Source organism: Falco naumanni, chromosome 15 (assembly GCF_017639655.2).
Source record: "Falco naumanni isolate bFalNau1 chromosome 15, bFalNau1.pat, whole genome shotgun sequence".
Classification (NCBI taxonomy): Eukaryota; Metazoa; Chordata; class Aves; order Falconiformes; family Falconidae; genus Falco; species Falco naumanni.
In genome coordinates, this window is record NC_054068.1 from 2,438,363 (window position 1) to 2,453,851 (window position 15,489).

Sequence of the window (15,489 nt, forward strand, 5' to 3'; positions counted from 1 at the left end):
GGTATTGTGGTTACTTAAACAAACTTCACAAAAAACCGTCCATCTTCCCGGCTGCTGCGGTTGGACGGAGCTAGATAAGTGACGGCAAATTGTGGCTTAGTGTATATAAACCGCCTGTACCCTCAAAAGCCCTTTCAAGACACACCGCCTTGCTTCCGAGAGCCCCAAAAGCGCGCGAGGCTCAGCGAGCCCCAGGAGCAAGCCTCCGCCTCTGGAGACTAACGTCACGGAGTAAAGCCGCCGATATTTTCCAGCACTATGGTTTTACGGAGAGTAGCAGATATCGGTGAAATGTTGTCATGGGCCCTGAGCAAAGAAAAATGAGATGCACAGCGCTGCGTGAAGTTCTGAAGGGGTAAGCGTGGCAGAAGTTCATGTTCTTTCTTAACATTCCCCATACAAGCTTTTTTTTTTTTCTGTTTTAAATAATTTAGAAATAATTATTCTGAAGTCTTTGAAAAGCATTCATATCGAATTTGGTAAATAAACAGGACAAACACAAGGCGCAGAAAAAGACCCAGTTAATACAGTTCATGTTGTCTTTTGTTAAAAAAGCACCTGCTCCCACCAGCACTGTCTCTCTGACCCTTTCCTAAGCACAGTCCAACTAAAATAAGCAATCTGACCCAATTTTTTTTCTACATACGGTATTTGGAAAACACATAATATGCAAATAAACCCATGGGGCTCACGATCTCTCTCCAGGTTAAACGCGTCCTGCCTACATTTATAGTGGATGCCTAAAGCAAAGGCGCAGTTGTTAGAAGTATCTCACGCTTTCACTGGGTCAACACACATACTCTTCCGTGGCAAACTGGGGGTCCCTCAACAGACTAACAGCTCCCTGGAGAAGCCATCGGTATTGAACACAAAAGGGTAATCAGTGTAATTAAAACTTTATCTGTGAACTATTACACTGGCTGAAAGAGATGCAAAGTTAATTACTAAGAAATAAAAGTCTAAATCAAGCTTTGTATCATGTGATGGAAATAGAATGAGATTATGTGAAATCCTAATTGTAAGCAGTCCACGTTTACATCAGTAGTATTTTAATTCAGTATCACCTGTAGACAGACAGCAAAGTATCTGTCACCATCAACAGATAACGAAGCAAAGAAAGATACTGTTCTCAAGATGCTCTGGGGTCGCATCCCATGGAAGCCAAGTGGGGTCCCTCCTTTGGCTTCAGGCAGACATGGGTTTAGGTCATGATGTAAAATACATCAACACAAAACACAGGCTTCCATTGAAAATACATTTTGAACTAGCACACGTGCAAGACTTGATTATAATTAATTGGCAGTTCAACTGCAGATGTAATTTCAGTAAAAATGACTTGGTTACGGAAAGAAGAGTTACCTCATCTAACTTCACTGCATCAAATTAAAGAGGCTATTAGGAAGTACGAGGCTTGTAAGGAAATCTGTATCGTGGTCTCGTACATCTGACCCACCTTTTGTCTGAAGACACTCTTCACAAACTGCCCACCACGGGGAACTCCCCAGAACAGCCTGGGGTTCCCTGACAGCTCTCCTCAGAGAGAGCTTCCCGTACCCTGCAGCTCCATTTCAGCTGTCACACAAAAGGCAGCGTGACGTGCCTGCGTGTGCCAGGGCTCCCTCAATTAGGTGGGTACGGTAGTTCGTGCCCACCTTCTCAAGGCTCTGGTTAATTAATCGCTTCATTTCTTTTCTGGTGAGAACCCATGTTCTACATCATATGAGCTCCATGCACGCATATGGAGCTGTGACTGCCGGGTGATGAACCCACCAAAAATTATTTCATATACCCCTATAATCTTTTGGCAAGGGAAAAACAAACAAACATATATATATATATATATATTAAAAAAAACATTAAGCATTTCAGCTCATCCTTCTGTTACAGCTTACAAAATCTTTTGAGTTAATTCAATCTAAGAACAGTAAATAACATTCAAATCCACGCAATTACAACATTTTGTGATTAAACGGCTTACTGTTCACAGTAAGTATGGTACAATCGATGGAACGGCTTCCAAGAGGAAGATTTTTCAAGAGTGGACAATTAAATGTCTCTATGATAATTCACTATTTTGAGCCATACTAAAGAAGCCTTTGGCTTGAATGTTTTTTTTCCCAACAGAATGTTATTTTTGGGTTTTATTCAGCGTACAACGGAGTGCTATTAAGAAATGGCTGGATAGTTCAGAGAAAAATACTAAACTGTAGCTGCTGAGTGCAAAAGCTCAAGAAACAAGTCACACATGAGCAACCCAGACTCCCTTCAACTGACCAGCACCGGCAAAGGTTATTCCAGTGAATAATAAATGGTGAGTCACACAGCATCTGGTTGGTGGGAAATTTTTTGTTGTGACATAACATAGCCAAGGGGGGGGGGGGGGGGAGGAGACCTCGGTCCTAAAGGACTGTCTTCCTTTACATTTTTATGTGGCAAGTCCCTGCTAGCCTAACAAATGTAAACATGGCTTCAAATGTCACCCTGCTGGTCCCATCCTCCAGTCTCAAATTCCTGATGGGATTAGTTATGCTTAAAACAAAAGGTCAAGATAAACGCTGAAGTACTTTCAGCATTTACTATGTAATTCTGCTAAAGTCGTCAGGCAATTTCAGCAGGAACAGCATTCAATCCTTTCATAAATAACTTAAAACTACAATTTGGACGCAGTGCTGATGAGAGGGTACATCGTCTCCAATGAGGCTAGTAGTAAATATGCCACTTAAAAGTAGTAAGAGCAGATCACTGAGGATCTACCAGAATCACATGCATCTGTTATTGTGCTTAACAGCGTCTAAAACAATTTCTCGGTTTCCCCTCAGAAAGGTGATTTTACTTTGATTCCAAAAAGAAAAGACATCTGGGGGGAACTGCAAATGTTTACATCATAACTGGCAGTGATTTATTTTTTTAAAAAAATACTAGCAAAACAACATCTAAAAGTTTGGCTCTCGTTGCTAGGGTAACAAAACACTGCTCCTACCGTACACTGCAGGATCCTATTAAATTTGAGAAATATGGATGGGAAAAGCAGCACATGCGACGACGGCATGAGCCCTTTATACACAGAGGAACAGAAAAGTTCTAGTATTGCAGCGTTCAGGGAAAGTCCTAAGGAGAAGAAAACGAATGTATCGCCTCCTGCACTTTAATTACGAAATGATGTAATCAGCTCAATTTGTATCAATCAGTATCAGAAGGACAGAATGGCTTCAAAAGAAAAGCAGAAGAAGAAGGATGGTAGGCACACCATGGTGGGGAGTTAACTGTAAGTGTGCCTGAACTATAAATCAGAAGCTGAAGAAAGTTCTAAGCCAGGAGCTGTCAATTAAAGAATACTTAAGTAAGAAAGCAGTACTCCTGAGAATTACCCGAATTACATTAATAAGTTTCTTACAGTAACTTGCACAAAAAAAAGAACGCTGTAGACATAATTCAAGGGGAAAAAAAATATCCCAGGAAGGACAAGAAAAAGTGTAAACTTGAGAGAAGTTAAAGAGCAGGTTCAGACACTCAGGGCTCTTCCCCTCCAGCGAAGGGAGGTGCTCCCCAACCCACCGACAGCCACCGCGTCCCCAGCCCCATCAGTCTCCATCGTCTTTAGTTCTGCTTTTCCACTCAGATCTCAGCGATGACAGAGCTGTAGGTGCTCAAACACAGGGAGTTCTGTTCACATCAGGGCAATATGTACTCCAGAATTTAGGCTAGAAATAAAACATATGAAACGGCTGGTTTTTTCAAATGAAAAACATATGAGAAGAACACCTGGACTCCTCAGAATACCCGTACAAAAACTTACAGGATAGGGGTAGAAAGATAATTGAAATACCCAATTATATCGCTAATCTGGGCTTTTATCTATTAGTGAAGTTCATGTAAAAATAATCCAAAATAATAGAAGCTTTATCTTCTTCATTTAAATTATTCACACTGAAAGATAGCGTTGCTGTGAACTGCTCAGTGTGCTCCAACGAAGACCAAAACTAAAAGCAGATGTATATTATAAGCTATGTATCACGTTCCACCTCAGAAAATCTTATGTTTCATGTCAGAAACATTTTCAGACAATAGTTCTCAAACAAAAGCAATTACGAAAAATGATTGATTTCTTTCATCGCAGTGGATGTTCTTACATACAGCCTCTGTCATTTTTAAAACTATCATCATTTTGACAAATTTAATAACGTCAGCCTAACACAAATCACCATCCTCTGATTTCCAAAGCTCACCGATAAGGCATCGGTTACACATCCTTCCCTCCACGCGAGCCGTACCATTTCTGCCTAGCCTCGCCATCAGAAGCCCGCTCAGTAACGCAACCTCACATGTGCTTTCCCTTTAGTCAATGCACTAAGTGGACAAATGTTTCTAATACCCTGGAGAAGAGCTTGGGAATTGGTGCTTCTTTCACACCAGCCTTTGCAATGATGCAAACATGTTTTTTCTAATTTAAAGTCATAAAATGAAAATGAATCCTAACAGAGTGTCAGTTTGTTTGACTAAGTCATGTACTACATGTTACGGTACTGCAGATGATGCTTTCCCAATTCTGCAAATGAATTCCTGGTTACTGAATTGATTTCCTCCATTATTTTTTTTTTCTGCCCTCAAGTGGGAGCCAGTAACCTGACATTTATGAATTATACAAATGTTTAAGAATGTGAATTGCCAGTCACATTCCACCTTGAGAACACAAGTAAAAGCACTTTCCTGGTAGTGATTTTCAAAATTTATTTTTTGCTTGCATGTCTTAGCCTACAACATGAAGTTCTGCATGGAAAAGCATTTTCAGAGAAACCCACGCTACAGAAGATGACCAGAACTCTGCTGTTGAAATTCTGAACACAGAAGAGTAAGAAGCGACTGTTTATCCACTTCACATCCCGCACTGCTCCGAAAACTGTATCAAGTCATTCTAAACCCATTAGGTAACACATACACCCTTTTCTGCTATAAATCATTAAAACCTCTCTGCTTTGGGGGTGGAAAACAATTGGCACAGTAGCCAAGTGCCTGTTATCCCCAGTGAATTAAACTTCAACCATATGTCTCTTGTCAGGTCAACTTCACCCTTCAACAGCACCAGCCCTGGTGGCTCTCCACGGTTTTGCGCACCCATCCGTGCGCCCCCGTGTAGCCGCCCATTTGTTTACCATTTGTGTTCATTTTCTCCTTCAGTGGAATCCACGGCAGAGTGTTACTTCGGGATGTACTTGGAGGAGCCAACCACCAGTAAGAGAGCCTCCAAACCCTCCACCGCTTTGCTGTAGAGCTGAAAGTTTCACCTATGTGGAGCTTCCAGACCTTAATGGCCTGTGGTTGAACTTAAATCAGGGTCTCCCACACGGCAATATATTTCGCTACCAGCTGAGCCTCCAGGCCAGCCAAAGGTCTTTACTTTCTGAAGCCATATCCAGATAGCATTTGCATACATGTTAAACTTTCCGATCATCATTTTGGATTTTTTAAAATGCATTTTTGAACAACTCTCAATTTTTATCGTCTTTTTTTTTTTCGGTGAGAAAAGGGAGAGGAATATGGAGTGTGAATTTGAAGCAGACTTCAATGAAAGCTCTGGACCCAAAACTATTGTTTTCTTAGAGTACACATCTGGTTTTCCCCAACATACTGCCAGTTCTGTAACTCAGTTTAATACCCAGCTGGGATAATGTAAAACTAGCATATAACCTAAAATAAATGCTAGAAGCACATATTTTTGTTCAGTAATACTTGTCTGCATTAAGTTCAACTTGACTAACGTTCTACCCGCATACTGAAAAGTTTGTATCAATGAAGGGGGAAGAGGCGGGAGGGGAAGGGGGAGAAAAAAACAAAAAAAAACACAAAAATTGCACCCCAAACTAGGCACCGTGCATGTGTGTGGCCACACAATTGGAAAACAGAACTAAAGCTCACCAGAGCAGCATAAAATCTTGCTTTTAGAAGGTTAAAATTACTGATTTTTACAATCAAAACACAAGTTTTTAAAGCAAAGAAATTTAAAATGTGGTTTTCTCACAACATCAGAAAGGAATTATCAAAGTGTCTTAACACCAGTGCATTGCAGGAATGTTCCCCGGGCTGCTGACAGTCTTTTCCCTGACCAACTCAAAACTTCTTTCTAGTCCATGGGAAGCACAAACGTCTGGTAACAACATTTTTAATTCTTAGGAAAACTTAAGGCTTACTAAAGTGCGTAAAGGAAATTGCTGAACAAAGCAAGCCGAATCTACAGAGTACTCTTGTATATAAAATCACCGTCTTCAGGCAACTTTGATGGCCAAAACGTAAATCAGAAGTCATGCAGCAATAAAAGTGACAACCTGATAATGTTATCCTGAAGGCTGCTAAGAGGTATGCACGGAGCAAGGGCCGCAGTGAGCTCAGTTTGAAAGCCATTTGTAAAGCGTTACTAAAGAAGTGTCAGCAAAAGTTACTCCTTCTTCCACCCCATTAATGCATGAATTATTTTGACTTAGATTACCAGGTTTTTATTCACACAATAACTTTATATCCTACAGACTGAGTCTGACACTATGTCGCTGGCTGTTCTTATAGAGATGAATAAAGGCTTAAAATGGATTCAGCATTTTAGAAAAGAAAAGAAAAAAATAAAACACCAACAAAAACAACCCAAAACATTTGGACTTGATCAAATCTGGTCCTGATACAAATTACAGCACTTACAAACCAGATTTTCAGCCCTTGCATGGTTTCTGAGACTGCCTTGGGAGTGTAAAATGCCAAGATGCTATTAATATAAAGATTCCATACAGCATGTGCTCATAAAAAGCATTTTTTTCATATTTAATACAGAACATGCTACTTTTTTTCTTAAAAAATCAACATATTAGACCAGCAAAATAAGATCATTAAGACTGGCACCCTGAATGACCTTGCCACAGCGCACCAAGCGCACCAAGATACTTACACTTAGTAAATTACTCCAGCTGAGTAACACAGGCAGAATTGGGCCTCAAAATCACAGTTAATACAGGTATTCTGGAAATACTTCCTCTTACATTTGTAATTTCTTTCGGAACACCAAGGTGCTCCTAGAAACCTGTTCTCCTCCTGGTACCAATATTTTACTCTAGAAAAACCCGCGGCTGTACCTTGCAGTAACCCGAACAGCCCAAGTGCAAGGACTCCAACAGCGTACTACAGGAGTTACTTCACAACCTCCGTTAAATCCAAGTTTCACACTCCGGGATGCTTTCTGGGGAGATGGGATTTAAGGAGGAGGAGGGGGTAATAGGTCATACTTAAGCATTTACCATAGCAAGAAGATAAAAGCACAGGAAAGAAGAAAGGGGTAAATCAGACTCCCCAGGGGTGCAGGAGATGTATAGCTCACCAAGTATGCCCTCTGATACTTGGCTTTTATTTACCAACCAACATGCATACTGCTTTTTCCTCGTGTATTTGACTTCAAAACTGGATCACACAAAGCCCAAAGAAACCCACTGTATAGTAAAGAAGCCACAGAGGAGATAACTAATGAAATGGCACTGGAAAAAAATTTAAAATTTCTTTAAACCACAGTCATATTAAAAGATGTTTAGTAATTATCCATCCTAGCATTTCAAATAATAAACCACTGTACATCACAGAGCACAATTAGCCAGTGTTATAAAAAAAAGCAGTAATACTTAATAATTAGTTTTTAAAGTTTAAATGATGGTAGGCAGAATCTAGCAGGCAAACAGTGAACAGGTAAAGCCTTCTAATAGGCTTGAGAGTCTACGCTTTGTGAAAAATTTCATCTTCAAAATACATGGCAATGAAAATTTCTAGCCATTTTCATAAATATGACAACATCCTGTATGTGACGGATCAGGGGCTAATTTAATTGCCTGAGTGTCCAGACAGAAATAATGAGGTGAGGAACAGTATGTCCCACCCTCCTTGAGTCCGAGCTACATATGGCAAATGTGCAGCAGCTTATGCCTGCACATTTGCTGCGTGCAGAAGATGCTTAAGTCCATCTCGCCAGCAGTTCTAGAGAAGCAAACTTTGGCATTGCCCAGGGACGATCCTTCTCTGCCTGCCATCCCCAAATTTTTGTTATTAGGGCTCCACGATCTGACACTTTGCTTCTTTACATTACTGGGGAGCAGACCCGACCCGACTGGTGAATTCAGCTGTCGTGTTTGTCACTCCAAATGCGCTCCTGGTTTGCCCCTTCAAGCTGCATCTCAGCTCCAAGGGATTGTCCTTCCCTCCTGAAACCCTGCGTGCCTTCTCAACAGCCGCGCCAAACGCCAGCCCTGCTCTGGTTCACAGAGCGGATTTTTTGCTGCATATTATGTTAACAAGATCCAAAATGTCAAGAGGCAACTCAAGGAAAAAAATTCAATTTATTTTTTTTTTGTAAGATAAGGTTAGTCATAAGGAACATTTACAATTGAAATACCGTAATTTGAACCTTTGACAACCTTTGATATTTCTTCACTTGGTTCAGAATTTGTTACAGTGCTAATTTCCACCACTGTAAAAATGTACCATCATTTTGAACCGAACTACTGGTGACATTTACTGCGGTCTTTTCAGAGACCCACAGAGACCAGCCCCAGACCGATTACAGCTTTATTTACAAAGAGCTCCTTTGAGAGTACGAGCCAGTTCCATATAGATTGATGCATGTCTTCAAACCATTACAGATCTCATTACATAAAACATAGCTGCAGTTGCTGACATTCATAAATGAATTTCTGATGCATTAGGGCACAGGGAAGCGGTTAGGTCAGGCAGTTCCCTCTGGACTTCCCAGGGTCTCTAATGAGCAAGAGACCAGAACGTAGCAGCTGCCTACAGGAACAGGGCAGCGCTGTCACTTCGCCCGTGCGGTACACGATGCTGCGTCGCAACGGAACAAATCTACAACTGAGGTCGTACACCCCTCTGTAGTTTTGCTCATTATTGAAAAATATCTGTTAGAGAGCTTAGTAACAATACTACTGATAACCATCACTTCTTCGGACAAGCAACCATTGCTGATCTTCACAAAGGCAAAGATTAAATTAAAAACAATCAGTTGACACTGGAAAAACCTGTAGAATTTCTCAACACGTTACTAAGAAGGAAAGTTTCTCAGTACCTGCAAACAATGCAAAGGCTCAGTACTGAAGGAGATAAAAGGTGCATGTAAAAATACTCAACGTGGGGCACAAAAATTAATCTGAAAATGTTTACACATATCATGCAGGAAAGGTGTATCTCAGTGCTCAGACACATTGTAAACCTCTAGCTAAAGAATCAGAGAGTAAGGATGCAAGGAGAAAGAGAAATTCCACAAAAAGAATTCAGAAAGAAAATGGGAAGTTCCAAGTACCCTCGTCTATTTGACTTTAACAGAGTACTTTCAGGATAAAAATTATGGTGGAATATTGATGGCACCCAAGAAAAAAAAATCCAACAAAACAAAATACCCCACTGGCAAGCACTGCTGTTGCTGTAGTTACACAAAACAGGGCAAAAATGTGTTACTGTATGTTAAGATAAATGCAGGGCACAGTGAATAGGATTTATGTCTTGAGGATTGAAATACAGAGAGATATCTATATACAGCTGAGAAAAACTGCAGACATTATGTTGATGAACTATTAGATTCTAAGATAATTCAGCAGTAAGTAGAATTGCAATTAGTTCTTGTTGTGCCACATCCATTAAAAACTTAAAACAGAGAGGGTAAGTTCTGTATTGAGAAACAATTTGGAATAGTTAAAAAGCTGAGAAATTACACTCAGTTCTAAACATAAGTTACAAAGTACATCAGCAACGGATGTACTTACTATAAACAACCGAAGTTTCTATTCATGCATACAGCTTAACCCACTTGACCAGGAGCCAGCTGTGCAGTAAAAGCAACGCGATCTTTCCAAAGCTTCCAACGGAGTATTTTAGATATACAGATAAAATTCAAACTACATCATATTTATCACTGGAGAGAAAAAAAAAAGGGGGGGGGGGGGGGGGTAGGGAGCAAACATCAGTTTTATTATTTTTACTGTGGCTGGAAATTAGATTTTAGATTGAAAGGAAAGGACAAACAATACTCGGTATTATGTCTAAATATGTTTGTTCACTGTTGATAACTGGGGAGGTTTCCATCCAAGGAAAATAAAGTAACGAACCCGACCTAACAAACCAAAGGGTGAGAGAGGATTCAGTCTGTGTGATACTAAGGATACAAATCATGTTAAATTACGTGCTAATAAAGAGCTCTGAGCTTTACAGACCAAAAATTTCTCACGCTTATCCAATATTCTAAATGTTTCTGGCCTCGATCTTTCTCCGGGCGCAGCTGCTTCCCAACTGAAGTACAAGCAGATTTTGGCCACCGAGCCAGTATAGCCAGGCGCAGCCATCCAGCGTGGTGCAGTGCTCCCGGTCCTGTCGTCCCCTCCCGCAGGGGACAGGCACACATCCCAGCTCACTCCAGCCGTTCCCTGGTAGACCAGCACCTAAATCTGTGACCCATCATCAGCCCCGGGACAACTCAGACTATTCTGCAACCCTGAGCACACCTGCCACGCAGACCGGGAAAAAAGTAGTGTTCTCTGTTTTTTAAAACCTTCGTAAAGTTGATTTACTGAACATGCCAGGCAACCTGGAAAGCTAAACCAGCTTTGCTATCACAACGATTTGGGATAATTTATTAAAAAAATGAAAGGGAAGATGAGTTTGCTTCAAAATCTAGTTAGAGAAAGTCTATCTCGGACCTCAAAAGCACAAATGAAAATGAGTAATAAGCTGCTAATCTCCTACACGTTTCCAAGCCTTTGCTCACTCAATGGTAACAAAAGCGAATGGTCCCAGAATTTCTTTAATAGCCTATCGTTTCAATTGGTCACCTATGACTAACACTGCTAAAAGCATCAGATTAACAATTTTGGGGGATTAGACACATTTTCCTGACTTTGAAAGCTCTGCTTTCAATTTCTTGAACAGCATTATTGTCCGTTTTTATAAAAGGCCAAGAATTTCAAATGAAGAATATTTATGGGCTTTCATTTAACGTCTACCTTGTTATTTTTTTGATTTACAGGGCGGCACTATGACCAAAAACGTCTTTGAAAAAAACCTGAGGATTTTGAAATATCTGGCTAATGAGTGAATAATTGTCCAGTAACTCAATGAATTTAAGTCACTAGTATCCCAGGTAAATAGGAACTGCCTAGATACAGAATGTTCTTAGCAAAGTGTCCAAGACTGTGGAAACTGGCTCAAGAGGAGCTGCGTGGTTTTGGAAACACGATGCAGGGGAAGGACTTGGGGATGGACTCCTGTGGGACAGGCTGAACTGCAGGAATGTTCAAAGGCTATGAAAGATTTATTATATAATGAAACCTGATTTTTTTTTTTTTCTTTGTAAAAACACATCACGTTTTAAATTTCACAAGATACCTAAAGGGTGTTATCATCTTTTCTTCTATAGAGTGTTTCCATAAAAGTAAAGGATTCTGTGATAACCTGGGAAAACATTATGGCCACAACAATAATGAAAAATGCTAAGCAAATAACATGAGGGGTCAGTATAAAAGCCTTGACCAGCTATTCTGAAAGACAGACCACGGAGCCCCATTCCCAGTATTGCTTAAAGGCAAAAGTGAAGAGAGAACAAGTCCCTTTCACCTCTATAAACAGGGGGAATCTTCAAAATTAGAAGTATGCATTAAACGCTTTTATTTTACACATCCCCAGCTAAAAGTAACAGGTTTTGCAAGGATTTAATTTTACAACTGAAGGAAAAAAAAATTACTCTTTGCATTAGCAGGAAATCTTAACACTTCACTAACCTGTATCTCCCACTTGCAAAGCACTCGGGGGCACTTTACTCTCAAGAAGCAACAAGCTGTGTTCCACCCAGATCCAGCAATCCCAGTTTACTCAACCTGGGCACACTGGGACCAGCTGCACACAGACCTCTGGGCACCTGAAGCTTAAATTCCAGGTGGGTCCCCTGTTCTCATACCCTTTTGTAATCAAACTGTAAATAAATTTTTACAATAAACTGTAAATAAATTTTGCAACAGAATATAATGTTATCTCACCTAGTATCTAACTAAATACTGCCAAGTATTTTTACAGACTTAGTAATTTATTGCTCTATCTTGTTTTATTGTGATCATAACCTTTTCATTAGCTTGTAAATTAATGATGTGAAAGAGTGAATAAAAACCAAGGATGAAGATATTCCAAAGTTGTCATGGCTATTTTTTAATAAAAACATTTTGAAAGCAAGTATTTATTTTAGCTGAAAACAAATGCCTCTATGTTCCTGTACTTATTTTATATGCAGCTGTAGGCAACTGCTAGATGAATGAAACATTCTGCAGCTACCTAACAAGAAACAAATATTTCTAGTTGAGATATTAAGAACAAACTTATTAAAAGACACCAATAGCTGACTTCAGGCTGTTTCTGCTAACATTCAGGTAACACTTCAGAAGGGATGTCAGAAGGGATGTAAAGAATCTAAGCAGGATTTCTAAAGTCTTTGGACTGCGGTTAATTATGAACAAGTTTTTCTCAAGGAGGCTCAAATTCACTGTACAGGCATATGGACCGTAGCCAGAATCTTTTTTTTTTTTGGGTTGGAAAAAGAATATTGAAAGTAACAATGACTATGGAAGAATAATATTGACATATAAATAAAAGGATTGAAAATAATATCGAAAACTAATATTGAAAACTGGTATAATAAGTGGTCTAAAGCAACAAAAATAGCAGACTATTTGGATTGTAAATCAAAGACACAGAAGTCATAGAGCACCCAGTTTACCATCACCAGTGCAAATTTAAATCCTGTCCTCGTGGACGGTCATTCTGTTATAAATGAGAGGGGCTCTGGGTTGAAGGGCCAGCAACCCCGCTCCTCGGCCGCGCTGCTGCCCGTTCCTGGGGTGCAGCCTGCCAGGGCAGTTCCGAACAGACAGGGGACAGCATGCAAGTGGCACCTCCTAACCCCTCCCTCCCTGAATTCTTATTTCTGATTCTCATATATGCATGTGTGTGTAACTTCGGATACACAAGTCACTTTGTCAACTCAATTTAAAGTTTCCTGAAATGACTGCATTTGCAACATAACAAAGGAGAATTCATTTATCTGAAATGCAACCAGGAAATCTAATCCATCCCAAAGATTCTGGGGACAAACCTATCACAAATACGCCAAGGTTCTCTGTCCACTGAGAATCACAAAGCATGTGAACGTAGTTGTCAACTTGGAGAACTGCACTGCAACCTGCACCACGCACCAGAGAGCTCTGAAATCGCCGGCGAACATCAAAGTCCAAGAGGTTTTATGTAACTGGTTCAAATCTGGCAGGGTCAGGGTACTACGGATGGCTCCTACATAATTCTATGCAAAGCAAAACACGCTTGGCCAATTCACAGAAGAAGAAAAGTTGGAAGAGTTTTCTGTTATTAGTCATAAGCTGCTCAGCAAGGAAGAAGGGCTGAGATGTGATCTCAAGCTAAGCAGAAAGGAATCAAGCCATTTTCCTCCAAAAGCAAGAAACTTCTTTGGCTTCTTCCTTGGTAAAAGCAGGACAAAATCTATTATGAAACAGAGAATACGCTCGACGATGCAGAGAAGAAATCCAGAATTCGTCATTTCTCATCTTAGTTCCCTACCAACTGAAGTGACCCCGGGCAAGTCACCGCTGCTGCCCTTTCACCAGTACGATGGTGAGGTGGTTGCTGCCCCCTCACAGGGACACTGGGGGGGCTGACAGACATAAAGGCTCGGAAGATGAAAAACAAGGGTACGAGCTGCTTCTAGCAGCTACAGATATCTGGCAGCGACTCCGCTGTCAGAGCTGCACTTAAAAACAGATTTAAAACAGGAAATAAATCCCTATCCCCCTCTGGAAGTAAGCAACAAGTTAGAATATGAAATTTTAGATGGGATGAGGTTTTATGTCCCAGAATTTCCTCTGCCCTTTGTTTCTCTCAGTTTTTACAGGATCCTATGAATCCCAGCTTCAGCTGAAATCTGTCTGTGGCTATATGCTTTTCCATTGTTGGAAATACTCACACAAGCACTCTCTGGGATTTTGGTTTGCTATTAACCATGCGGCTAATTGATACTTTAGTTATTACTAAGTAACTTAGTAAATACCTAAAAAACATTACTAAATAGTAGGTGCACACAAATTCAGCTACCTTTTGTACAGTAACTGACTACCACTGAAGGGACACAGTGACAGCCAAAAACCTGCATGTGGATGTTTAAGTTGAAGACGACGACCTCATTAATTGATACACTTCTGAAATTATAACAACAGTAGGATCTTGTAATAATGCAAAATATCTGTGATTAACCCCCTTCAGATTCTTCCTGAGGTCTGTTAAAATGCAAGAGGTGCAGTAAGTCAAAGTATCTTTAATGAGATACACTGCAATTACTCTCTAATTGTGAATTTATGGATTTCAAATCATGCATCACTAACCAAAAATAGTTCTGCTTTAAAATTGGCAGAAATTATATTCCTTACACCGATCTCAAACATTATTTCTTACCCTATCAAGAGGGAAAATTTTGCCAGTACCATGGAAAGTAAATTCTCCACTCAGCTGAAGGCAGGCAAATTTTGGTGTGCTAATTATGATTATTTGGACAGCTTTAATTCACAACTTCAATGAAAAAACAAAGCAACGCAAAATCTGTGCAGACTGAACATTAAAAAGCTGACATACGTGTGTATGCACAAACCACAAGTTTTTCTACTGTTTCAGATGCTCTTATATTCATTATATTTGTTGAATATTATATGGCACATCAGTCTACACATGCAGCGATACTTTTCAAAGATTTTTTTCTAGAAAGTTTCTAAAAAAAAGCACGTAACTTCTACCTTAATGTAATTAAGTCCACAGAAATAACCCATATTTTTAAAGTCAAAAGATCAGGTTTCTTTGTGGAATCTTTGCTTAATTTAGCGTATCGTATGGTCTAAAACTTTATTTTTTTTTTATCCTCACTGCTCTGCTCACAACACCTGGTCTGTACAAATCCCTCTTCTCATCGTTTTTCTTTTTTAACCTTTTCTGTCATTTTCCTGTAGTTAATAACTTTTTTTCCACAGCGTGTCTCCAAAAGCAAATATACCAAGGTTTATAAAGCATTTGTTCCAGCCAACACCCCGTTCTTCTGCATTCTGCAGAAGAGTGAAAAAAAAAAAAACCACCAACCAAACTTGTCAGAATAAAAGGGTTTTACTTCTGCTTGATTTATCTTGTGAATATTATTTTCATTTTCATAGGTGATTTGCAAGAACAACAAATAGAAGGGCAAAAATCCAGCCAGAGATGATATTTTTGTGACAAAAGAACTCACTCCTCTCCTCTTCCCCTTGACTCTCCCAGCCTCGGGAGCACTGTTTATCATAACTCCAAACTATGAAAAATTAGTAACAAATGGTTACATTTGTAATAGAGTGAAAATATTTTCAATCCTCAGTGTTTTTAAATGGCATAAGTATA

The 15,489-nt window shown here is 39.8% G+C and overlaps 1 protein-coding gene across 5 annotated transcripts in view; it reads right to left on the reverse strand.

The window, feature by feature from the left end:
* The window catches only part of LOC121097832 (BTG3 associated nuclear protein), a 153,144-nt gene that overhangs the window by 15,458 nt on the left and 122,197 nt on the right, over nt 1–15,489 (reverse strand). The window contains exon 12 of one of the 5 annotated variants that reach the window (XR_005831098.1): nt 3,556–3,701. The exons of the other annotated variants lie outside the window; for them this stretch is intronic. The gene's annotated coding sequence lies outside the window, so the exon portion shown is untranslated. The remainder of the gene's footprint in view (nt 1–3,555; nt 3,702–15,489) is intronic. 5 annotated transcript variants of the gene reach the window in all.